This window comes from Lethenteron reissneri, chromosome 58, assembly GCF_015708825.2.
Source record: "Lethenteron reissneri isolate LAM-NWPU_2019-01 chromosome 58, ASM1570882v1, whole genome shotgun sequence".
Classification (NCBI taxonomy): Eukaryota; Metazoa; Chordata; class Hyperoartia; order Petromyzontiformes; family Petromyzontidae; genus Lethenteron; species Lethenteron reissneri.
In genome coordinates, this window is record NC_083836.1 from 10412907 (window position 1) to 10440028 (window position 27122).

The window sequence follows — 27122 nt, forward strand, 5'->3', positions numbered from 1 at the left end:
CCAAACAGCCACGGTCAATGCGGATTTTAAGAGGCATCCTAACAAGGAAATCGGTTCCAAGTAAACATGGAACAGCCAGGGACGTGTAGACATGAATATGTTCTGACAATTTAACATCAGCGATGCGTAGCTCGGCCATGGGTGAGGGGAGGCCAAGGGTCGAGTGTGGAGTGTGTTGCGACTCGCTTTAGGGTGTAGGGAAGTGTAGGATAGCGGTGATGCTGGGAGGCGCTGTCGTGATACGCGACAGCCTGTTGACACGTGCCCCTTCAGGCCGCAATTGTAGCAGGTAACACGGCCACCTCCGGAACGAGACAACGACCTTGGCCGCCACTGCTCATCTGTCCATTGCGCGCCATCACCACACTGGTCGACTCAACCCCGAGTCGATGCGTATGCCGAAAGGGGCTCAGCTCCATTAGGTGTCCCCAGCTCCATGCGGGAAACGGCACACGTCACCAGCGCCCTGTCCCGTTGTAGAAGTTGCTGGGCTTGGATGCACTTAGCGACCTTGAGAGACGAGACGTCATCATCTTTGGCTAGAAGAATGGTGTGGAGGGTTTCTGCCAAGGCCAGCAGTCTCTCGAGGACCAACGCGTCGATCCTATCGTGGTCCATTTTGGGGAAGGCGGCTTTCGCCAGCGCCAAAAGCGCGCTACGGAAGACGTGGGCCGACTCAGTCTCTCCCTTCCGCCGCGTTTGCGAATTTGTGGCGCGTAGATAGATGCCATTTACTCAAAAGCCTGCGTGAGGGTGGACCTCTCCAGTGGTGGGATGGCGAGGAACGCCGCAAGGGCGTCGTCGTCGAGGGTGGCAGGCAACGCCCGAAGCGCCTCCGCCTCCGTCCATCCCACAAAGTCAGCATTCGTGAGGAACCGCCACTTTAAGGCCATTCAGTCGCCCCTCGTAGCCGTGAACTCTTTAATAAAGGAAAGCCGACATCGCAGAGCTGGGATGTCCATCTGCGCCGAAGGCGTGTCTTCAAGTTTGGCTTGCTGCGTGCTCTGCGCCGGCGACAAAATGGCGGCCAAATACGCGGGCTGCGCCGCCGAATTTCCAGCCTGCTGCAAAATGGCGGTGGAGTCGTCATCCATGAGCGGCATCACCACTCCTTCTTTCACTGGCGAGACCGTGAGATTGATCTCTGCGAGGAGCGAAGCCGCAGCAAGGAGGAGCTTCGCAAGGCAACCGTGCGCCTCCTGGAGGGTCTCCTCCGCCAACGGGGAAGCATCGCGCGCCTGGATGACGCCCTGCTCTGCTGGTAGTGTCTCCCCCGCATCCTCCAGAGCTGGAGGTGGCACGAGGTCCTCATCCTCGCTGTCCGACGTCCTGGTACATGGTCTGCGATGTGTAGACATAGTCTACTGCTAGCTATATAGACTAGCGTGTTGGCCACTTCCGACACCGGTTGTAGTGAGTCCAACTGAGTCGCAGACATTAGTCTTCAGAGGCAACACATTTATTGTAACACTTATACACAAAGGGGTAACTGCCCCTTTACCAGATACAGCCTGGGGTGGTGACCACCCAGCTAACTACACTATACGTAGGAGTTACAGCTACGAAGGGTCGGACCCTCACTCGGGTCCCCGACCACGTGTTGATGCCTGGTAGGACATAGAGCTTCCAGCTTGTAGACGTAGAGCTTCCAGCTTGTAGAATGAAGGCGGCCCCGATCCCTTCAGGGACCCACTTTATATCTTCCTGGATCGGGGACTGCTCCGCCCTCGGCCCCGCCCGCCTTCTCGAGCGTTCTAGCTCCCTCTCGATCCCTCTCGAGAGCTCTCCCTGGACACGTGATCATCCCCTAGTTCCCCCACCTGGGGCCTTATCTGTGGACACCCCATATCTCGTGTCTAGGGGGTCAACCAGAGTGCCATGGCCCAGGGCAACCCTGTCCTTGGGCTTACACTTTCCCGCTTCCCCTTGTGGGAGCCTGCACTACACGCTATGCGTGGTGCCCGCACTATCCCAGTGCTCACCAAGCCCCGCTAGGGCTGGTACTACACCCACCTACGGGGTGTACGCGATGACGGTGCATCGCATGTTGTGCTGTGCTAGATCCGGCCTCACACACCAACTCACAAGGTGCTGTCCGCGATATAAGTACATCACACACCACGGCCCTCTCGGGCCGGCACCATACAGTGACATCCCCGATATCACTACAGTTTTAATAACCTGATTGCTTTCAGCAGTATTGCTGTTCGATCTTGGTTTTGCATTCATTGCTCTGTTAATTTGACCATTATAGTAGCCATTTAATTGTAGCGCTTCTTTAACATGTTTAATCTCTCTACTCAGATTTTCATCAACTGACAGTGTTTTATCCCGATGTATGAGCATCTTGATGAGAAAGGATTTATGTGCTTTTGCGATCTAACCCAAAAACCTTCATTATACCTACTATAATCACCCAGGAATGTCTGTCCTTAATGCTCCTGACGTCACTCCACATCGACCAGCACCCTCATTAATATTTATGAGCAGGTGACGTCCTCCAAATGGACACCCCCCCCCACCCCTCCTCATTAATAATCATGAGCGGGTGACGTCACTGAATATGGAGTACTCCCCCCCCCCACAAATAATCATGTGCAATTCACGTCACTCCACGTCGAACAGCCCCCCTCATTAATAATCATGAGCACGTGACGTCCTCCACATGGACCCCCTCCCCTCATTAATAATCCTGAGCAGGTGACGTCACTCCACATGGAGCACCCTCCCCCCTCATTAATAATCATGAGCAGATGACATCACTCCACATCGAACAGCCCCCCTCATTAATAATCATTATAAGGTGACGTCTTCTAAATGGACACCCCCCCCCATTCATAATAATTAGCGGCGGACGTCACTCCACATGGGGGGCCGAGGCGCCACCTCCCCACTCCTCGATGTCAACTTACAACCCTCACTACAAAAGCAGAACCCTCGCGTCACGCGATCTCTGTAACACTATTGAGACATCAAAGTGAAAAAAGAACTGCAACGACGATCTGGACTGGTGTCTTCTTATTTTTTTATTACTCTTCCCCAGATGGACAGCTCCGCTGTCTCTCTCTCTCCCGCTGCACCCTCGTGGCTGCACGGCTGCACCCTCGTTCCCGCGCGGTTCGGTGTTCGCTCGCGCCAATTCTCTCACAGCCTTTCCCGCTCCCGCGCGCCGCTGACAGGCAGCTCGCTGGGAAGAAGCCTCCAGCCCGTCACGTGGCCGCTGGCGTTTCGGAGGCACGCGGGGCCCTGCTCTCTGACTCCGCACACTGCTCCCGAGCTCTCTTCCGCTTCCCCTTATCTGCATGGGGGTTTCCGCCAAGCACATTCGGAACACGTCTGGATGGCCTTGGCGACATTAGCCATCATGCCAGGTCAAAAATAATCCCTCTGCATTGTGAAAAGTGTTTTCTGCACGCCAAGGTGCAACAACTTGTCGGCGTGCAGTGTCCGAATCAGTTCGTGTTGAAGCGTAACGGGAACAACTAGGCGCCAATGGCCCAACATGTCGTCTTTCCACATTAATAGGTTTCCCCGAAAGGCAGCCCGGCGGGACCCATCCATGCCCGGGGCTCCGAGGGGCCCGTTATCCTGAATCCGCAGCCAAACCAATGAGTCATCCAATAGCTGCTCACGTATTCACACCAATCGTGGCAGGTTCAACACACCGTCGGCTCGCCATGGCTCCGCGCGTTCCGCGGAGTGTTCCGCCCCCGCGGACATGACCGGCCGAGGGGTCCGAGGAAGAACTGTGCACCGGTTAGTGCCGGACGCTTACGCACAAGGGGAACCCCCGGACAACCTGGAGAGCGCGTCCGCATTGCCGTGGCAAGTACCCTTACGATAATGTATCTCAAAAAAGAACTCCTGCAACGTTTCAAGCCAACGCGAAAGCTGGCCAGGGCGGCGTGGTCAGTGCGTACAAGAAATTTCCTACCATACAAATAAGGCCGATATTGGCGAACAAAATGCACGATCGCTAGAAGCTCCCTGCGCGTAACACAGTAACGAGTCTCCGCCGGGGAGAGAAGCTTGCTACCATACTCTACGACCCTCTCCACGCCATTTTTACGTTGGGATAGCACGGCGCCGATGCCCGTATCGCTCGCATCCGTGTCCAGGATAAAGGGCAATGAAACGTCTGGATAATCAAGCGTCGGCGCGGATGCCAACCGATCCCGGAGGGTTCGAAAAGCTAACTCTTCCTCGGGTCCCCATCTGAACTTCTGATTTTTACCCGTCAAAACGTGCAGGGGCCTAGCGATGGTAGAAAAATGTGGAACGAAGCGGCTGTAGTAGGACGCGAACCCGACGAATTGACGCACCTCACCCACGGAGGTGGGGGTCGGCCAATCACGGACACAAGAGGTTTTGTCCGGATCCGTGGCGACGCCGTCGGAGCTCACAATGTGACCCAAATAACGGACAGACTGTTGCAGGAGATGACACTTATTAGGTTTGAATTTCAGATTAGCAGCCCGCATTCTGTCGAAAACAACCCTCAAGCATTGGAGGTGTTCTTCGAACGTGTGACTAAACACAATGACATCCAAATATATGAGACACGTGTCCTATTGCAGTCCCGCCAACACCAGCTCCATCAGCCGCTGGAACGTGGCGGGGGCAGCATTCAGCCCCATGGGGAGGCAATTAAATTCAAATAGGCCCTGTGGTGTACAAAAGGCCGTCTTAGGCTTTGACGCCTCGTCGAGGGGCAGCTGCCAAAATCCCGCCGAGAGATCGAGGGTGTAAAAAATTTCGCTCCCGACAGGGCATGCAGGGAGTCGTCCATCTGTGGCAGAGGGTACGCATCTGCCACAGATACCTTATTCGATCTACAAAAATCTACACAAAACCGGAAGCCGCCATCTTTCTTCTTAACAAGCACAACTGGGGCACCCCAAGGGCTGTTAGATGGTGAAATTATGTCGGCAGCGAGCATTTCGTCCACCGCCTCCCGAATATGGTCTCTCTCAGCGGGACTCATGTGGTGCGGGATTCATCCGTATCGGGCTCGCTACCCCGGTATCTATGTACGACCCAAATCAAGGTCACTCTTGCTAAAGATATCGGTGTATTCCGACAGCAACGCTCGCAGAGCGTCACGTTGCCAGCCGGATAACGACAAATTTTCCCCGCACAGCTTGGCGATCCACCGATCGTCGGAATTAGCATCGTGGCGTGCCCCAATGGCCAAAACGCGTGGACCATTCTCCTCGCAGTCCGTAAATTTGGTAGTGGAGTTAGCCAAGACCGCACCGGGCGGCACCACCACGCCGTCCGGGCCCCCATTCAGTACTTGTGTAATGCGGTTGTAAACGGCCCTTCTGAGGTGCCGTCAGGGGGGGAGGAGTTAGGTCACGTGGGGGGAGAGGGGTTGAGTATAGAAGGAGGGGAACCGGAAGAGCAAGGGGAGTGACGGGGAACCAGGAACGGAGGAAGGCCACGTAGGGCGAAGCGGGGTGTGGCGAGATTGCCACGAACACGGGGAGCAACGAGGATCGGCACCGTAGGCCAGCGGTGACCGACCCGAGGCAGCAGGAAGGGCTGCAGTCAGCAGCGGGGGCTGCAGAGACCAAGAGTGGGCAGCGGGTCTGCATACAGTAGCAGCCGGAGGGTCTGCACATAAGAGTGGCAGCGGGAGTCTGCAAGGGTAGCAGCGAGTCTGCAGGGAAGAGGGGAGTAGATGAAGCAGAGAGTCGGAGGGAAGAAGAAGCTACAATAACAGTGAATAGCCGGGGGCTACAAATACAGGAGTTATAACAGAGTGCCGTGTGGGTAAAGACGAGAACCCGAATAAAGACACGAAGACAGAAAGAAGTGTTCGAGTCCTTTTATTACACTGGAGTCAGAAGTGAAACGGCATGGCGAAACAACTGAGGAAAAAGAATATCCCATCTCCGGCGTCGGCTTCATCATCGGACGACGACGAGCTTCCTCCTGAGGTCGGCTTCACTTCGGCGGAGGGGGAGATCCGTGAGGGCCCGGGTGTCGAGGAAGTTGCCGCTGCGTCCGCCCCGTCTGCGCTGAAGGACGAAGATGTGAGATGGACCCGAATGGCGGAGCAGCTGGCGACTCTTAAAACCGTCATCACCGAATTGTGTGACCTTGTCACGCCAAGGGCGGCGTTGGAGGAGGATGGTGGTGATCGGCAGGAGCCCGGAGTGTCTTCGATGGCGCCGCCATCGGCCACGCGGCGTGAAGACGCCATCTTGGGCGTGGCGCACCACGGAAGGCGGGAAGCCGCCATTTTGGGGCCGCCACGAGGATCGTCCGCCATCTTGGCGACACCGCGTTGCGACGCCTTGCTGAACTTGCCGCCGGAAGAGTCGGTGACGGACGGAAGCAGGCCAAGGAGCCGCAGTCGTCACCTTACAACTGTTAAGGAGTTCTCCATCGGGGGCGATTGGAGTGCGTTCGCTTGTCGATTTTTGGCGGCGGTACGAACGGCAAGGTGGACGGACGCCGAGGCGCTGGAGGTGCTTCCGACTCTCCTTGACGATGAGTCTGTTCGTTTTTTTCGCTCTATAAAAGCTGCGAAGAAGAAAACATTGCGTGGAGTGTTCGACGAAATGGCGGACGCGTACGAGCCACCGGATGACGCCCATCGCCGCTTCGTGCAGCGGCAACGCGCACCGGAGGAGTCGCCTGTAGCGTACAGGGGCGCCGTGCTGGAACTCGCTATGGCCGCTTACCCGGAGACGGAGCCTGACCTGCTGGAACCTCTCATCTTGGGGAAGATGTTGGAGTTATCCCGGGATCTGGGCATTCCTATGCCGGCGTGCGGTCACGAGAAACTCACGTCCCGGACCGCGGCCAAGTGTTTAAGCGCCCAGTTCAATCTCCGCCGCTGGAAACAAGTCACGGCGTGGACGGGCGGTCCTGTCGTCGATGGGGGGGCCGTAGGGTGGGACCCTACAAAGGCCGTGTACGTGCCGGATGCGACCGGCCCAAAGGAGCTGTCGGCCGCCTCCACTCCGTGGCCGGCTCGAAGCGGGCCGGGGCCGCGGGCTCCGCCGCCGGCGCGGCCACGTCGGGACGGGGTGCCTGCTGCGCGCCGACCCGACGTCGACTGTTTCCGCTGCGGCCGTCGGGGCCACTATGCCAGGGACTGCTGGGCCCGGGTTCCGGGGCCGCCCCAGCAGGAGGCCTCGACAGCGGACGCCCCAAAGAAAGACCCTCCGGCACAGGCAAGTCGGTGCGCACCAGACACCCGGCAAGGCCTGACACCTCACTCATCGCCGTTGTTGTGCGACGCGGATGTTCTAAAATATGGGAGGCCAGTATCTGCGCCTTGTCGCTCGATAACGCAGTGGCGTAAGTTGGCTCGGCGGGTTGTCGCGGCCGCTACAGGTTCGTCCACTGTACCGGGGTCGATCCAAGGGGTGGACGTGCGTATTTTGGTGGATTCCGGGGCGTCCGCGACCATTATTTCGGATGTCATATTCCATCTTTTGAACATCCCACCGGGGGCCGTGAGGCCGGCTTACGCTTCCTGCATCGCTGCGAACGGGGGTAGTATGGGCATCGTGGGACAGGTGGACGCTAATATTTCTATCGGGGGGGTCTCGGCCTCGGGCGTTGTGTTAATTTCGAGGTCCCTGGCGGTTCCTTGCTTGTTGGGCACGGATTTTTTGGCTAAGATGCCCATTCTAATTAGAATCAATGAAAATTGCATTGAACTACCAGGGGGCCGCAAATTGGCGTTTTTACAGTCCACCTGGGGGCGACCGGCTCCGGTTGCCCAGGTGCAGGCGTTATCGGAAGTTTCAGTTGATATTCCACCTGGCTCGCAGATGCTCATTCCCCTACGATACCGGAAGCCGGTTCCGGGTCGGCAGGGTGCTTGTGGAATTTTGCTGTCGCCGTCCGCCGCTGTTACGGGCGGATTGGCACTGGTGGGGGCGCAAACCATTGTCCGTCCGGATCAGCGCCCGTTTTTGCAGGTGTTAAATGCGAGTTCTGAAAGCGTGTGTGTGCCGGCTGGTACCGTTGTGGCACACGCCACTACGGCGTTTACGGCTCAGAGTGACATTCCGGACGGGGGGGCTGGTGGGTGGTGTTTCACACGACGGAGGGGTGGACGATCGTTGGATCGCCGAACTATGTGCGGAAAATTCGGCCCTTTCCGCTGAGCAGCGTTGTGCGATTCATAAATTATTAGCGAGCTATTCCGATGTGTTTAGCTCGGACGATTTGGACTTGGGACGCACCTCGCTGCTCTCTCATCACATCGAAACGGGGGACGCGGCCCCTATCCGCTTGAACTCGCGTCGGATGAGTCCGGCTGAGCGTGAGCACATCCGAGGGGCAGTGGAAGACATGTTGAAAGCGGATATTATATCTCTGTCTAATAGCCCGTGGGGCGCGCCTGTCGTGTTGGTTAAAAAGAAAGATGGTAAATTACGATTTTGTGTGGATTTTCGGAAGTTAAATAAAGTGTCGGTGGCAGATGCGTATCCCCTGCCGCGTATGGACGATTCTCTCGACGCCTTGTCAGGGGCTAAGTTTTTTTCAACGCTAGATCTCTCTTCGGGCTTCTGGCAGCTTCCCCTTGACGAGCCCTCGCGGGAAAAGACAGCGTTCCGTACGCCGCAGGGGTTGTTCCAATTTAACTGTCTGCCGATGGGGTTGAATGCAGCCCCTGCCACCTTTCAGAGATTGATGGAGTTGGTATTGACGGGGTTGCAGTGGGAGACATGTCTCATTTATTTAGATGATATTATTGTCTTCAGCCGCACATTTGATGAGCATTTATTGCGGTTGGAGTCCGTTTTTGCCAGAATGCGTTCTGCTAATTTGAAATTCAAGCCTAAGAAATGTCATCTACTGCAACGCTCCGTTCGATACTTGGGACACATTGTTAGTGCGGACGGGGTGGCCACGGATCCAGAGAAAACTGCGTGTGTCCGGGATTGGGCAACCCCCGCCACGGTGGGTGATGTGCGTCGGTTTTTGGGGTTCGCCTCATATTACCGGAGGTTTGTTCCGAATTTCGCTACTATCGCCAGGCCTTTGCATCTCCTTACTGGGAAGGGGCACAAATTTGTGTGGGGACCGCCGGAGGAGGCGGCGTTTCGGAGCCTGCGCGATCTACTGGCTACTGCGCCGACGTTGGATTATCCGGATTTTGAACATCCCTTCATTCTGGATACTGATGCGAGTGACACCGGGATTGGGGCGGTGTTGTCCCAGTCAAAAGGTGGTGTTGAGCGTGTGGTGGCGTACGGGAGTCGGGTTTTGTCTCCCGCGGAAACTCGTTACTGCGTCACTCGCAGGGAACTTTTGGCTATTGTGTATTTTCTCCGCCAATTTCGACCGTATCTGTACGGTCGGTCGTTTATTGTCCGAACGGACCATGCGGCCTTGCAGTACGCTCTTAAGATGGACCAGCCATCCGGACAATTGGCGAGATGGCTGGACACGTTGCAAGAATTCTCCTTCCAAATTCACCATCGGAAGGGTGTGCGTCACGCTAACGCGGACGCACTGTCCAGGTTGCCGCAACAATCCCCTTGTGCGTGTGCGTCGGGGACGCATAGGTGTGGACCGGCTCAGCCCCCCCCTCAGCCTGTCGCGCGGGCAGTGGATGTTCTCGAACCTCCGCTTACACCGGGACCGGTTGAAGGGGGACCGGCTGACGGGATTTTGCGTCTTCCAAGGTCTGTGTGGATTCGGGAGCAAATGTTGGACGATTCTTTGGTGTCGTTACGGAAACGAACGGAGAGGGCGGGTAAGGAAGTCGGTGCGGGTGGTAATTCGGAAACTGCTCTCCGAGATGGGTTACTGATGTGGAGGGAAGGGATACAGGAACACTGGCGTCTCGTTGTGCCTGCGTCATTGCGCTATGAGTTGATTAGATCTTTGCACTGTGACACACTTTTACACCTGGGGGTGCAGAAAACCCTATTGACGCTGCAACGAGACTATTATTGGCACGGCATGACGACGGATGTCGTCGGTCACGTTCGCGCGTGTCCCGATTGTGCCCGCCGTAAGCCGCCTAAACATCCATATGTTCCGCCGATACAATCGATTAAAGTATCTCGGGTTAATGAGTTGGTGGCGTTAGATATTTTGGGACCCTTTCCGCCATCAGCTAAAGGGAATAAGTATTTACTGGTGGGGGTGGAGTACCTCTCTCGCTGGCCGATGGCCTGGCCCTTGCCTGACCAGTCAGCGGCGTCTATCACGGACGCCTTTCTATTTGGGTATGTAATGGACAAAGGGGCTCCTGAGAGGCTCCTTACGGATCAGGGACGTAACTTTTCGTCTAAATTGTTGGGGGAGGTGTGTGCGGCTCTTGGAACTAAAAAGATACGGACGTCCCCCTACCACCCGCAAACGGATGGTATGGTGGAACGGTTGAATCGGACTCTGTCCGCCATGCTGTGCCATACAGTCGGGGAAAACCAATCTGATTGGGATTTGCATATCCCTGGGGTGCTTTCGGCGTATCGCATGACGCCGCACGCGGCTACTGGATACTCGCCGTTTTTCCTTATGTACGGCCGTGAGAACGTGCCGCCGATTCATGACCAGTTGGGAACCGGTGCGAGGGGGCCTGTTAAGCCTCTTCCTGAGTATATTAAGGACAACGTTCGGCGTGTCGCTGAGGCGAGGGAAAATGCCCGCATGGCTACTGCCAAGGCTCAGGCCAGGAATGAGCGGTGTGCCCGACGTTCAAAGGGGGAGTGTCCCTGGAAAAAGGGGGACCTGGCCTGGCTTCATTGCCCACAGGTGCGGCCAGGTACATCTCCTAAATTACATCGACCTTGGCAGGGTCCGGTCCGCCTCATTGAGGTTCCCAACCCACAGTCGGCGCGTGTTCAGGTTGGTGCACGGCGTTGGTTCGTGCACACGTCCCGGTTGAAGCCATACATTGCCCCACGGCCGGATGCGTCATCTCCCGAAGTTGCCTTGCCGGGGTCTGTTGCTGCCGACTCGCCCTTGCCTGTGTCTGCTGACCTTGCGAGAGCGCCTGTCGTACCCTTCACAGACAAGCCGGCCGTGACAGCGCAGGGAGGAGGACCTTCCGCTTGTGGGACGCCGACCGGAGCCGCAGAACCCACGGGACCTGCAGCTCTTCCTATCCCTCCGCGGACGCGAGTACGGGATGTTTCTGGACGCGAGCGGGACAGTGGCGGGCCTCCAATGGCGACGGAAGAACTTGCGCCCGTCGCCCCTAAAACCCTTCCACGTTCCCGCTCGGCGGGTGGGCCGCCGACCGTCCGGGACGGCCCGGCTACCCGTACTCGCTCGAAATCCCTCACGTTTCGTTAGATTGTGTTGTGTTGTGTTATTGTTATAATGTTCTTCAATGCTTCGTGTCTTTTTGCGTGTTGGCCCTTTACACCCGCATTGCTTTTCAGGTTGCAATTCAGCCGAGGTCGGCTGGATTTTCTTTAGGGGGGAGGGTGATGTAATGCGGTTGTAAACGGCCCTTCTGAGGTGCCGTCAGGGGGGGAGGAGTTAGGTCACGTGGGGGGAGAGGGGTTGAGTATAGAAGGAGGGGAACCGGAAGAGCAAGGGGAGTGACGGGGAACCAGGAACGGAGGAAGGCCACGTAGGGCGAAGCGGGGTGTGGCGAGATCGCCACGAACACGGGGAGCAACGAGGATCGGCACCGTAGGCCAGCGGTGACCGACCCGAGGCAGCAGGAAGGGCTGCAGTCAGCAGCGGGGGCTGCAGAGACCAAGAGTGGGCAGCGGGTCTGCATACAGTAGCAGCCGGAGGGTCTGCACATAAGAGTGGCAGCGGGAGTCTGCAAGGGTAGCAGCGAGTCTGCAGGGAAGAGGGGAGTAGATGAAGCAGAGAGTCGGAGGGAAGAAGAAGCTACAATAACAGTGAATAGCCGGGGGCTACAAATACAGGAGTTATAACAGAGTGCCGTGTGGGTAAAGACGAGAACCCGAATAAAGACACGAAGACAGAAAGAAGTGTTCGAGTCCTTTTATTACACTTGTAAGAATGGGACCTTTGCGTCGAGGCACCTGGCAGCCCATTGGGATGTCAATGGCTCGTGGCCGCACACCGGTAGTGAGATGTCCATTTTCTTGGACAACTCCAACATCTTAGTCAGAATCAAGGGGTCGAGCAGGTCAGCCGTAGAGTCAGGGTAAGCGGCCATCGCGAGCGCCACGAGTGTGCCGCGATACACGAGTGGAGACTCGTTGGTTCCCCGACGCCGATGCATGAATTTCTTCTGCGCGTCAAATGGTGGTTCGTAGATTTCCACTATCTCAGCGAATGCATCCCGCAGTGTATTCTTCCCTGAGGGAATAGACCGGAACACCGCCAATGAAACATCGTCCAGCAACGTGGGCAAGGCCTCCAGCGCCTCGTTCTCCGTCCATTTCACTGAACGGAAAGCGGATTCGAACCGCCAGGTAAAGGCATTCCAGTCACCGCCCGCGGTGAATTCTGTAATGTTGGGTAGGCGATTGCTCCGCCGAGCGCCCCCGTCCCCGGCCGATGCTGCATCCCCCGGGTGCGTGCCACGCTGCTCGGAGAAAATGGCGGCATCGGGTCGCGCTCTCGCGGCCGCACCCAAAATGGCGGTTTCGCGGCACGTGCCGCCCGTTGCGGGCGCGATGGCGGCCCACGCTGGTCCCAGCGTCGCAGACGAGGCGACCAGCGTGACAAGGTTCAGAAGAACGGCTTGGAGAGAATCGATTTTGCTCCGCCAGCCGCTTCCAACCGTCCTCCGCTGCCGGAGACGAAGACGGCTCAACGTCCACGTCCTTGCACGGTCCCTTAGTCGACCCAGCCGCGGTCGCGGCAACCGGGTCTGCCAACTCTTGGCTGAGCGGATCATCATCTTCGTCCGAGGACGGCGCAGTTGGGATCTTTTTCTTGAGATGCTTGGAGATCACAGCAGTGACCGATTCGTCCAAGTTCAAGAGTCACTTCTGATGCCAATTGAAATAAACGACTGCAACAACGATCTGGACTGGTGTCTTATTTGTTTATTACTCTTCCCCAGATGGACAGCTCGGCCCTCTCTCTCTCTCCCGCACGGCTGCACGGCTTCACCCCCGCGTGGTTCAGTGTTCGCTCGCGCCAACTCTCTCACAGCCTCTCCCGCTCCCGCGCGCCGCTGACAGGCAGCTCGCTGGGAGGAAGCCTCCGGCCCGCCATGTGGCCGCTGGCGTTCCGGAGGCGCGCCCGAGGCCCTGCTCTCTGACTCTGCACACTGCTCCCGAGCTCTCTTCGACTTCCCCTTATATCCCCTGGCCTACGTCATCAAGCCCCTCCTACAGCCACGCCCCCTCATGAACGTTCTAGATGGTTACTTCCCCAGAGCATTTAAGCTCCGCCCCTAACTCTGGCTCGTCCCTTTGATTGGGTGATGGTCCAAGCGGCGGAGTTTATCGGCGATCGGCAGTGAACTCTCGTATTACAAAAGTTAAATGGACGTCTTGATGAACAAGGGATTATAACCTTGAAATGAAATAAGTCTGTGTCACCGCGCCCTTACAAATTGCACACGCATAGATGCAATGAATATCACGTCGCGGTCTACTTTTCGCTTGCAAGTTTCAGATTTACTGCAACACACCCGTGCTTGGACGGGCAAAAGGCTAGTGAATAATATTGGTTGTGTAAGCCCTACGTGTTAAACATACATTATGCATGCACATTATGCATGCACATTGTTTTTGTACCTCCTGTCGTTTGCGTGCAATAAGATAGTAGTACCTGTTATTGTTTGCGTACTGGTAATCCCCATTAACGTATACATTTGTAGAGGTGATTGCCACTCCCCATTCAATAGTCCTGCAGTACCACTGGGTGTCAACAGGGTGCAGCAGCGTTACCTCACGAGGGAAATGCCAGGGGTCAAACAGAGGTAACAGCGGATCCCAATAACGGATCCCGAGGGAATGATGTAACCTCCCTGGATAAACCAGAAGGTTCCAGAAAGGGGGCATGGCTAGGGCGGAGCCAGCCACGAACCAGTATATCAGCCAGAACTGAGAGCTCTGGCTCAGTTATCTCCACACAAAGACTGAAGCCCGGGCTGAAGATAGGACCCTGGACCCCAAGCTCTACAGGCCTTCTCAGGGCCTGGAGCTCAGTGAGGCCAGTGGTCAGGGAGAGAATAGGTCCCGGACCCTGGATCCAAACTCAGTGAAGCCAGTGGTCAAGACCCACAGACCAAGTGGTCAGGTCAGTCAGCCTGACTGACCTGACCTGACCGTTAGGCTAACTGGGTCACCAGTATTAGGTCCTGCCGAGTCCGGAGGCTATACCTCCCCAGGTACAGGGTAAGGGGACTGTCATACCCCTTGTGTGTTCGGGACTGTGTCGAAGAAAAGACAATAAAAGTAGTGTGCCTCATAAAGAAGTTTATTCGTCAATATATGAACACTACACATTTAAACAATGTATTATTTGATATAAGCAATGTAAGCCTGTAGCTATAATCCTTGTTCCGCCTTGAAATGTATTTGAAATCACAAACACATAAAAAAAATGTGAAATACATTCTACAAAGTCGTGGGAAAGCGATTTTGGGATAATCGTAAAAAAGTGAACATTTATATTGTATCGTGCACATTATATTGTGATAACCTACACTCATTATACCATCTGGAGCGCATGTTTACATATAATTTCATTATAAGGCCTCTGAAATCACCACTTAAATTGGTTATGTTAAAAAAATACCTATAAGCATGTCAAAGTATTAAAAGCTAAAGTAAATAACGTGTATCTCTGTGTACGAATTGGAATGTACCTAACCCCACTGAAATCGCAATGCCCTACCTACATCGTAAAAATCTGTGTAAAATACCTGTAATCACCCCCCGTAGGTGCAGTCGGTTGTAAATACCTTAGCGACACTATTTGTGGGAAAACAGAATACCTAACAACACCTACAGGGAGGGTGCAGGACACCCGCTTAATCAATGTGAACTTACAGCGCACTATTGACTCACCTTCTTGGTTCAGGACGTGCTTTGTCTCGGTACGTTTGTGGTCCTTCCGACGTGCATTATATCGTCCGGCGAGTTCACGTTGAGGATAAATAATTTTGTTTGTTTGTTCTATTCGTACTGTGTATGACCGCGAACGTGGCACGCTCAGCCAAGTAGGAGTTCAAAGTCTACTCTCCAACCCATTTCCTGCCACCCACGCACACCTCGGTCGCAGTCCTCATTAGCAGAGCCCCGCTTGCATTTTAAATGCGACCGCACCTTGGAGGCTTCCTGAACCGCTCAAACCACGGTCAGATCTTCCTTAGAGTTACCGTATTTGACAGTTGAAAAGTACGTCAAATATGAACTCAGTTTAACACGTAGTAGGCTTTCGCGACCAATATTATCCACAATATAGATTTTTTGGGGTTAAATCGCGTAAATATCAACGTGTCGTTAAAACCACCACTACCTGATACAACCAATTATTAAGCTTTGTCACGTAAATAAAACATGCCAATTCGTTCCTAGTTCAGCAGTTCGTTATTAGCCAACTCTGGCTGTTGTCTGACGAGGCTGGTTTGTAATTACCAGCGAAACGTTGTACTCCAATTGAAAATGGTGTGGGTTTACGCTCCAACGCACCAGTGTGCTGAACTTGTAACTAATTGTCATGTTTTGTTTACGTTTAAACAAGGTGACGCCCTTGATGGTGGACTTTCGTGAAGAGTTGCTACCATTTAAAACGTTTATTCATGTTTAGGGTCAAATTAAAGGTTGGTTAGGGTTGACTGTACAGGAGTTGCAGTGTCCATGCCAACACTTGAAATTGAATTGGCCTCCCATTCCAAAGCAGGACCCTTCTGAAAGTCTGTAGCTGCAATGAGGCTTTCCTGGATGAAGGACATTACGATTCTAGCAATTATAACCGACAGCCATATGTCAATATTGCGGCTGGGTGCAGGTATGGAGCAGTGACGTGCGGTGAGGTCAATGACTGGGGAGGCACTGGCTCGTGTCAGACAGATTCACACACTGAGGGGGGTGTTGTCTCACTGAGGGGGGCGTGTTAGACACGTCCCCCTCAGTGAGGCAGATGTGATAGCTGCCTCCCCTGGTGCTTTTTCATTGCAGTTTATACACATACGTGAAATAAGTTACCTGGTGTATGGAAGGCAAAGACATGAAATTAAGGGGTCTACAAACATTAGATTGGTGATATACTGAGATAGTCACAGGCACACGCTTATTGCCCGCGCTCCATCCAGTTACTGACGGGTTGCGTAATCAGAGGGGAGGCTGAGCTTGTTGCTGCCTCACCACTCGTCTCTTCCAGTATTTGCAGCAGAGCTCCACAAATTTGGCGATTTTGACTATAAAAATGATTGGAATCGTACAGAAATGACATTTATAACACAGATCAGTGGAAAAATCTAATATTTTTTTATTTCATTCTTTTTTTTTACTTTTCGTAACAGCTATTTTCATTGGAGTATGACAGGCGGGGCGCGACGTCCACCCCCTTCACTCCCCCCTCCTCCTCGTCGGCCGCCTCTCGCCGGGCCCCCGCCGATCGGGTGATCGGCCCCCCTCGCAAGCGCCCTCGCTACTCGGCTGGCTCACCACCGCCCGGGGTTATCTCACGTGCACTCAAATTACACCACCACAAAAACGAAAGCGGAGGCGTGCACGCACGTCCCCCTTCAGGCGCGTATTCCCCTCACAAAGGCTGGCACTGAACAAAATGAATGGCGGCGGTATGAATATGCGCGTACCTGCGCTAAAGAGAAAGAAGCAGCAGCCTTAATCCGTTGGGCCAACACGCTGTGTTAACACACGCAACCGCCCCAATTACTCACGTGGCACTGCAGGCGCGCGTTTTCCACACACGCGTAAACACGCGCAAACGACAGCGGCCGTATATGTTGCAATACACTCGCACCCCACACACACAGAAATCATATTGCACCGATATTTTGAACTAAAGTTTATTAATGGCGCCAATACAGACTACCTGGAGGAGGAATATTTCGCGAGGAGAGCCCAGCCTAACTCTGACTATGAACCCAGTTACACAAACGTCTCGTGGGATGCCAGCAAGCAGCGCTCGCTGGCATCCCACAGATGCTGTGAGCAGCTTGAAGAGGCAGGACGGCAGGGAGTGGGTCATGACGGCCCAGAGGTTGTAGACAACTGACAAAATCGTCCCCTGGCTCCTCTTTTTATGCTCTAAACTTCAAAGGCCCAGGGGAACGTTGCGCCGCGCAGCCAATCACGCGCTTACCTTTCGATTTTAAACTGATGCCCTGCCCTCACCTGGAGCGTTATTTTCCGCTACGCCTCGACCCATTGTTTTCTGTCCCCCTTCGAGTGCTGCGGCAGCGGGGCGGGCGGCGCCCCTGTTGCTCCTTTGTCTGGAAGGGCTCCCACGCTTTTGCCTACGTAATATGCCACCCTCCACTCGTATTCGAGTGCTATGGCGGCGGCTGCGACCGGCGGGCGGCGGAGACCCCCCGTTGCCCCTTTGCCTGGAAGGGCTTCCGCGTTTTTCCTGCTCAATGTTCCATCCTCCATTCTCTCCCCCCCCCCCCCCGAGTTGTACCTCATCGGGGTTGGCCCAGGGAACCTTCCTGCACCCATACAATTTTAAGCCAATTTAGGGGCACCGCAATGTAACCTGTCTTGTGAGGGTCGGCCAATCTCCTAGCACCAGGAAACCGTGGGGCTCTCCCTCTAGGGGCCCTTCGTATTAAAACCCGATTTGCCAGGCAATCCCCCGCCAGGACACTTTGTGGGTGCGCTGCGTGTGGGTGTGTGTTTAGTGCGATGGCCGGGAGGGGATCGCGGCGTTTGCGGAGTTGCTCCGCGGTCGTGGCACCACACAGGCCTCCCTGAGCCATGTCAGTCATAGAGGTAGATGGACCATGCTTCACCACACTAGTTAGTGTGGCTTGGTAAAGAGGGCAGCAAATTTATATGATACGATATCGTAGAAAGCACCGTATACTTGTGTGTATTGTGAGATTGAACTCCATAGTGTATATTTAGAGTTTATATTTGAAGTTTGTATGTTTTATCCGTGGTCAGGTGGAATTTTCTCCTGGCTCCTCCGGGTTTCCCTTCTCGTTTAAAATGAACACGTGTTTAGAGTATTTGGCTGCTATAAATTTCCACGTGATAAGTCACTTTTTTTAGCTATCTTTTGTGGCCAGGTCGCTTCTGAAAAAGAGCTATACAGCTCAGTGGGCCTTACCTAGTAAAATAAAAAAAAGTTAAATGGGAGTCAAAGTGCTTCATATTGCAGTAATAAATAATTAAGATGCCCCGCGTGAGCATCACCGGAAGTTTGAGCATCGTGTTGGAGTAGGACGGAGAGGCTGTTCTCATGGAACAGAGCGGTCCAGTTTGTCCACTCTCGATCCAAGCCACCGGGCAGTGCCACACGTCACCCCATGCCGGCCAGGGGCGTTCGTTCTGAAGGCCCTGGGTTATTTCACTCTCTGGAAGCTTGTAGTTGGTTACCCCTTTTTGACCGTTGTTATCTGCATTTTTCTAAGTTCATCACACAACTGCATCGAGCGTAGATTAGTTGAAAGCAAGGTAAATAGAGGGCATAATAACATTCTGCTGTACTACAGTTTATCTGTGAGACACTCCCAAAGGTGTGGTTCACCATTTTGACAGGCGTTACGAAGGCTATTAAAGTTGTGCACAAGGTCATAACGCCCACACAATGAGCCCATGACAATCGGAGATGCACTGCCTTTAGGACTGCAAGAGGTCCTAGCAAGAATGATTCAACATCACCTTGCCAGGCACGCTAAGGAGAGGCTTGCAGAACCCCAATTTGTTTTCAGGCCTGGGTGGTCCTGCACAAACGTCATATTTTCTGTCAGTCTGCTATTGCAGAAGTGTTGGAAATTTCTGTCTATAAAAAAACATTTTACCAACAGGACTTACATCTCTGCTTTATTGATCTGGCCTATGATATGATATGATCAATAGGCCAGGGCACTGGGTTATTCTTTGTGCTTTTGGGGCCCTTGACCCTCTGCTCACAATCATTAAGGACTTGTATGATGGTGGGCAGGCCTGGCTAAACCTGCGTGGCAGGGAATTAGAGCAATTTCCTGTTCACCTTGCTGTACAACAGGGATGTCCTGACCCTACATTATTTGATATATTTTATGACCACATAGTTCATGAAGATTCCCATTGCTGTACTCATGGAATTCCCATCTGGTACAGATAAAACGGGAGGCTGAGTGATGCCCGTGTGCGGTCAAGGGTTGTCTCCCTATTGTTCTACCAAGTTGCATTTGCTGATGATCTTGTAATTGCTCCTCACTGAGCAGTTGGATACTCTGCTGCAAAACGTGGATTGTTCTACTAAGAGATGGGACCTTACCATCAGTCCCACAAAAACAAAGCTCTTGCCTGGGTATTTTGTCATCAAACACTCCACTCCCTCCACTTCACTGGTGGGGCAGTTGTGGAGAAAGTGGAGAAGTTTCCACACCTGGGCAGTATGTTTATGACCAGCTTCGGTTTGGCAGTGGAGGTCTCACTCCGAATAAGTTGAGCAGCATTATCTTTGCATCAGATATGTAACGCTGTGTGGATTCTACCTGGTCTGTTGCTCCCCACGAAGCTCCGGGCCTTCTCGGCCACTGTCGTAACCTCCCTTTTCTTCGATTGGGAAACGTGGACCCCTTTGAAGGAACATTTTCGCTGGTTTGAAACGTTTAGGCTGGCTTTGCCTATGATGCTTCCTGCATCTAACCAGACTAGAGTGTGAGGAGCTCACAGATCCTTTAAAAATCTGGACACAATCCCATCTGTGAGCTCCTCCGGTGGCAGACAAGGTTGTGTTGGCTGGATCATGTAGTCAGCATGCCCAGCCACTGCATGCCCAAGCAGCTTCTGCTTGGATGGATAGAAGGAGCTTAACTGGTGAGGCATGGCTATAGAAGAGATGGAATTATGTAGTACGGAAGGATGTGGACTTGCCCGATGACTGGTACCAGCGATGTCAAGATCGGCCTCTGAAGGAGGCTTGTGAAGGAGGTGACTGGGCAGTTGTCGGCAGTCGCCCTCCAACAACAGTGGAGGGTGAAAGACGGATGCTCACAACGCATAGAGCGACAAGCGGCTAAACCAGAGAAAGCTACAACAGTGGGGAGTACAGGTGGTACCTCTGCCGATCATATCAGTTAGTCAACGCATGACACCTGGGTCTGTCCCATGATCACCTGCCGACGAGCCTTCAACACGTGACGTGGCCTCAAGGTGCACCTAGCATGGCACAAGCGCCGCAGTGGTTGTATGTGAAGTTGATTGTGATTTCGAGTTCCTGCTGATGTTATACTGTACACCACACGCTCATTTTTTTGTGTGTGTTGCATCATTATACAAATATAAAGTACATTTTCGATGCAACATTTGAATTGGTGGCTGTAGAAAAATGAATGCCATTTCTTGTCCTGAGAGCGTCAATTTTCTGACATGTCGTTTGAGTTCGTCAACCTGTGATGTAGAAGTCGGCTTTTATCGCGTTGTCGTGTTTGGAGACTAAGGTCACTGCGGTCGCGGCTGTAAACGCAATTGTGAGCACTGGCAATGGTGACGCACGTTGCTACGACGTGGCTCTGGGGAAACCCGCACCTTGGAGCGGGAAGTGCCCTCTCTGCGAACACAGAAGCCGGGGGTGGTGGGAGATTGATTACACGTTCAGTCAACCCCGCCCCTGGCATTCGTATTGAAAATCACAGCCCCCCTTATAAATACACTGCAAGCCTCTCTCCCCCCACAAGCCTTTTTCCACACTCTGCAACGTGGTTGAGTGCAGGGTTGGTGGAGGGGCACGCGGGGACCGGATCAACGTATCGATGCCAGCGACGTAGCCCGGTGGTGGTGACGGGCGTGTTTGTCGCGCGCGTGCCTCTGGAGGTTTCGTGGTTAAATGCAAGCAGCCTTGGTTAATACTGCGGCTGTATTAACCACGATCTAAGGCGCCATTTTTTACCGAGCATCTGTGAAAAATAGCTTTTTAGCTCATCTTATTCCTCCAATATACATACATATTCGGATTTGCTTCACAGTGGACGTTCAGGAACCTGTTAAATCACTCAAAGAAGAAGTGTAGGCCATTATGTATGTATGTTGACCTTTCGCACCATACGTAGCCAACCGTGCTGGTGTCGTGGTCCAAATTTGAAAAAAGATGGGAAATGCCCTGGGGAACCGAGCAATTGTTACCCCCCCCCCCCCGCCCCTACTGTGACACACTCAGCAGGACCCTCCGGAAAAAGAGGCTTGAGACTTCGTAAGGCTTTTCTGGGTAAATGAGCAGATTAATAATGATGATGATGTTTGCTTTTTTGGGCCTGGAAGTGATCTCAGGTAATGAGGTACACAGTGCACTGAGTGTACCAACTACGGCCTAACCCGCTCTCTCGAGTTGGCGCAATACGCGATTGCGTTCCTGCTAACGTCGAGATAAGAGCACACATTTTACGCTATAAATACAGGAATGTTAAAGTCCACTGCAGTTCACACATTGGTTTTTACTGGTAGCCAGCCAAGTCTTAAGTCACATCTATGGTACAAGGCGTAAAACCATTGAGGGGGGTCCTCGTAACCCCTAACCCAGATGACTAAATCTTTAAATTAATATTCTTAGGTTTCTTCGGTAAAGTCACGTAGGTAAAAACATTAAAAAGTAAAATAAAATAAAAATCACGACGTTTCGGAGGCAACACAAGCTTCCGTCTTCAGGTGGAACCGTTTTTTTTTTACTTGATACAGCTGTCGTGGCTGTGACGGTACCACCTGAAGACGGATGCTTGTGTTTCCTCCGAAACGTCGTGATTTTTATTTTATTTTACTTTTTAATGTTTTTACCTACGTGACTTTACCGAAGAAACCTAAGAATATGAATCATTGCAGTCACGAAAGCTTCAAATCTTTAAATTAACGCAACCAATCCATATATTGAATACAACAGTGTGTACATACTGCAGTTGCGAAGGCGGATCGAGATAAAAATGGAAATCTGAACTGATTGACGCACGGCAAAATTTCAGTGCCTGAAGGGCGACGTTGTACTGATACGAATTTTGCTATATTTTCTCACGATCCAGGTCTCACCCGAAGATGAGACCATTGCCTTGAGGCTATGATGTTAAACCGTGACCAGCAATGGCTTGATGTGCACGTTTATGGTTTTTCGGGGGACACCCAGCGACACACGGCACCGAGTCTTCATATCACGAGGTGGGCAGGAGTTGCCGTGGCAAGGCTACGTCATCCGCCTCCAATTTCGCCGACAGCGGGAAATCCTGAGGAGGTTAAGGGGCTGGGGCGCGGGGATTCCGCCAGGATCCATAATGCCCAAGGGCGCGGTGATCACCTAGGGCAAGCCGTGCAATCGAGCCTTTGGTCCATAAAACAACACACACACACAGAATGCATGCGTGGAGCCATAGTGACCTTTGTGAGGCAAATCCCCAACATTTCGCAACCCTCGTAAAGCATAACTACACTGCGTGCGCTTTGTACGTCTGATAGAAAAACGTTACGAACTTTGTGCGGTCATTGTGCAAGGTGTGGCACATAGCTCGATAAAGTGCTGAATGACTGAGGTTGTCCTCCGGTTATCGGATGCACACAATCGTGATTGAGTGGCTCGTAAATTGGTATGGTGTTCGACAAGGGCCAGGCACCTACATTTGGTGTAAGTATAGTCGACTCTATATTTATGCTCAAAACAACAATTGCGGCCTAGTATATATGTTTATATATACAGTGCCTCCGCTAATGTATGTCTGTGGAGGAGGTGTGGGGGCCGTTGGCCCCCGGGGTCCCTCCCGCCTGCATCCCCTATTCTGTTTACGTTATCCCACCTCCCTATTTACCCGCTACGGTTTCGCCGGCATTCGAACACGACGCCCCTACTGTTACAGCCTCGCGCCGCGCTCCCACGCTGCGAGCATACGTGCGCACAGCATCATCAATCAGACGGCACACTCCCCCTCTTTACACCGCTACGTACAGCTCTCGCACGCTGCGAGCGTGTGCCCGTCTATAGCCCTGTGCGGCACTCGCCTCCACGTCGAATAACCACGTTACCAATGCGCATCCGTATCCGACACGTAACGAACGTATGCGCACTCATGCATACAGCTCCCCGCGGCACTCCCTCACCACTGAATACTCGCGTTATGATCGCGCACCTGTATCACACATGGAGTGAACACACGCGACACCCACTCTCGCGCCACTCTGCGCAGCGCTCCCCCGAGGCGAGCCGCAGCACTACGCTCACCCCTGACTACTCGCGTTATGATCGCGCACCTGTATCGCACACGGGGTGGACGCACGCACACAAACGCAGCTCCCCATGCGACACACTGCTCAACAAGATCACGCGAGACCACGCTTCGCTATTAAGGATTTATCTGCTACCTGCGAATTAGATGTTAAATCAGTGAGTCGACGAGGCTGGCCTACGCTGATACCTTTATACCTATTCCCGATTTATCTGCTATAATTCTAATTCACCTTCTTACTCACTGTTAGAAGTATTCGGCGTCCTGTGGCTTTTCCTCTATGCCGTCGGGGCACGTCACGCGGACGTCCGGAGGGCAGAGCTGGGAGCCGACTTGCACGCGTGCCTCTTGAAGAGAAGTGAGACTCTCTACCTTGCTGCGATCCTTTTTATTCTCTGTCCCGTACTCCCGAAGGCTCTCCGCTCATGAGCGGCGCATATGCTAATTAATGCTCTGCTGGCGCGGCGTAAACTCTAAACAATGGCACGCGCCTCCCTTGCATGAGCACGGCCGCTCCGCGGCGCCTCCACGGCGCTTTTGTTATGCTAATCGGATGTGCTGCGGCCTCGATTCCAAGCACGCTCCTGTATTAATCTCCCTCTCATGCATGGCGCCGCGCTCCTGCGCACCCTAAACTATTCCGCCCCGTCCCTCCTCCGCCTGTCTCGTCGACCCGTGGGGATGTGTGTGGGGGGGGGGAATGCACCTCAACCGCGGTGGCCGAATGCCCCACGCCGCGACCACACCACATTAAGGTTGGTCGCAGCGCCGCGACGCAACGTAGCACGGGGGAGGTCATCCAATTCCCTGATCGCCGGAAACCGTGAGAGTTAATCCCGATAAGGGTTTCTCGGATAAAAACCGGCCGATCAGGTGATCTCCCCTTCCAGCTCTACGGGTGGGGGAAAATGCGTGCGGGTGTGTTCATGTGAGGTGAGGTGAGGGGGACGCGGGGTTGGCTCCGTTGCTTGGTGGTGGCGAGGTCGGGGATTGGGCGCCTGCCGAACGGCTTCGTGGCAGCGGCATCACGTAGCCCCCCGAGGTGCCAGTCCTCGTCCCGGGTTGACTGGAGCACCTCGCTTGGGCCGCGCCCACGAGGAAACGTTGCGGGGTCCGGGGGATCTGTCCGGACCTGGTGGCTGGCCTCGGGGCGGGTGGTTCCGTCCTCTGTAGCTCCTGCGGCGGCCTCCTCCTCCACTCCAGCGGCTCTCCCCGTCCTCCAGCACCTGTGGGCTGGGGCACAAACTCAGCAGCGGAAGCGTTTAGTGGCCGTCGTCCGCGCCGTCTCCGGACTGGATCGGGGCGTCTCGGGGGCCCGGTGGGGCCCATGTAGTGTGCGAGGCCCCCCAACAAGAGGGGTGCGGGTCCTCCGGGATTTCGGGGCCTTCGGGTGACGGGGTTCTCTCTTGCCGGGGCCGCTTTCCACGGTTTTAAGCGGCGGACATTGACCACCGTCTCTCGACCCCTCTCCCCGCCATAAATTAGTACCGTCCAGGGGGAGATCTGCCGCACCACGGTCCAGGGTCCCCGCCAGTAGGTCGTCAGTTTCCCCACCTGCCCGGTCCCGACGCGAGGGGTGTGTAGCCACACCTTAGCGCCTGTCAGGAATAAGGGGGGTTCCATGCGGGGTCGGGTGCCCTGTTCCTGCCGCCGATGCGCGGCTTCCCCTTGCGGGTATGCTCGGCCTCGGGCTTCTCGTAGGGTCTCCAACAGGTGTTCCACGGGGCGGCTTCCCTCCTCCGGCTGGGGGGAAGGGACGCCGAATAGCAGGTCTGCGGGTAAACGAGACTCACGGCCGAACATCATTAAAAACGGGGTTTGTCCCGTCGACGTGTGTACGGTGGTGGCGTAGGCGAAAAGGGCGTAGGGGAGGTGTTCGTCCCAATCCCGTTGATTTGCGGCCGCCATACGTTTGAGTTTCCCCGCTAGGGTCTGATTAATGCGTTCTACCATACCATTCGCTTGGGGGTGGTACACTGGGGTTCGGTCCTTCTGGATTCCGAATTCTCGGCACAGTGCCTGGAACAGCTCGGCCTCGAACTCGCTACCCTGGTCGGTGAGGACTCGTTCTGGGATCCCGTGCTTAAGTACGTAATGTTCCACAAATGCCCGGGCCACCACCAAGGCCGTTTTATCAGGGATGGCCACTGCTACGGGGTAGCGGGTGAAATACTCTACTGCTACTAGGATATACCGGTTGCCTCGATGGGATCGCGGGAATGGCCCCTGTAGATCGATCCCGACCAGCTGATTTGTGCGGCTGACGCGGAACGGCCTTAGGGGTACCTGGTATCGTGCCGGTTTTGGCCCGCACTGCTGACAGGCGCGGCAGCCCTGTACCCAGGCCGCCACGTCTTGTGCCAATTTGGGCCAGAGATACTGGCGACGCAGGGTCTCTCGCGTGCGTCGTTCCCCATCGTGGCCCCCGAGTGGGTGGTCATGCACCAGCCGTAGCAGCTGGGGTCGCACCTGGGCAGGAACACAGATGCACCCCGGCTGGCTGGTCTCGGTTAACTCCCGTACCACTCCGTTCTGCACACACAACCGGGCATACAAACCGCTCCAGGGTCCTGGTAGGGCGCTCTTTTCCTCCCGCAGTGCCGCCTCCACTGCCGCCAGATCCGGATCTCGCTGCTGGGTCTGTCTCAGCTGCTCGTCGTTTAGGCCCGGGAAGGCGCAGCCGACGTCCTCCTGGATCCGTCCGATCGGGTCCCGAGCCGCGGGTCCCGCGCTTGCCGGGCGGTCGACGGGATCCTCGGTGCCACCTGTGAGGGTCTCTGTGGCGCACACTGCACTCTCTCTCGCTGGGGGGGGGTCAGTGGCCGCGGCCTCTCGGGGGTCCGTTGCCTGCCGGCAGCGTCCCCCCGTGAAACACGGGCAGGCCTCCTCCGCCCTTGTCTCGGCGTACACCGTGGGTCGCTTCGACAAGGCGTCCGCGTTTGCATGCGTCCGGCCAGCCCGATACTCGATTTGCAGGTTGTACTCCTGCAACTGCGCCAACCACCGGGCCATCTGCCCCCGCGGCTCCTTGAATGTAGGAAGGAACTGCAGAGCATAATGGTCAGTGCGTACGCGACATCTCCTGCCGTACAAATACGGCCGGAACTGTTTGCACGCGAAAATCGCGGCGTACAACTCTTGGCGGGTCACGCAATAGTTTAGCTCGGCCCCACTCAAGGTCCGGCTGGCGTACGCGATGACTCGTTCCGTCCCATCCTGTACCTGTGACAACACCGCGCCCAGCCCGCTGCTGCAGGCGTCGGTGTCCAAAATGAAATCGGTGGTAAAATCGGGGAAAGCGAGGGTGGGGGCGTGGGTGAGGTGATCTTTGAGAGTGGTGAAGGCCGTCTGGCAGGCCCCCGTCCACTGATAGGGGTGCTTAGGGGAGGTGAGTTGGGTGAGAGGGCGTGCGATCTCGCTGAATCCCTTTACAAATCGACGATAATAGGTGGCGAGCCCCAAAAATGATCTGATCTCCGTCAGATTCCTTGGCCGTGGCCACTCCACTACGGCGCGTACCTTCTCCGGATCGGTGCGCACGCCTGCCTCGCTGACGCGATGCCCTAGGTACCCCACCTCGCGTTGTGCGATGTAACACTTACGTGGCTTGAGCTTGAGATGAGCCGCTCGCAGTCGCTGGAACACCTCTCGAAGCCTGGACCAGTGCTCAGACAAAGATCTACTGAACACTATCACATCGTCCAAGTAAATCAGGCACTGTTCCCATTGCAAGCCCCGCATCACCAACTCCATCAGCCGCTGGAATGTCGCGGGCGCATTGGTGAGTCCGAACGTGAGTACTCGAAACTCGAATAGCCCCATCGGGGTGGTGAATGCGGTTTTTGGCCGATCCTCCTCCGCCATCTCCACC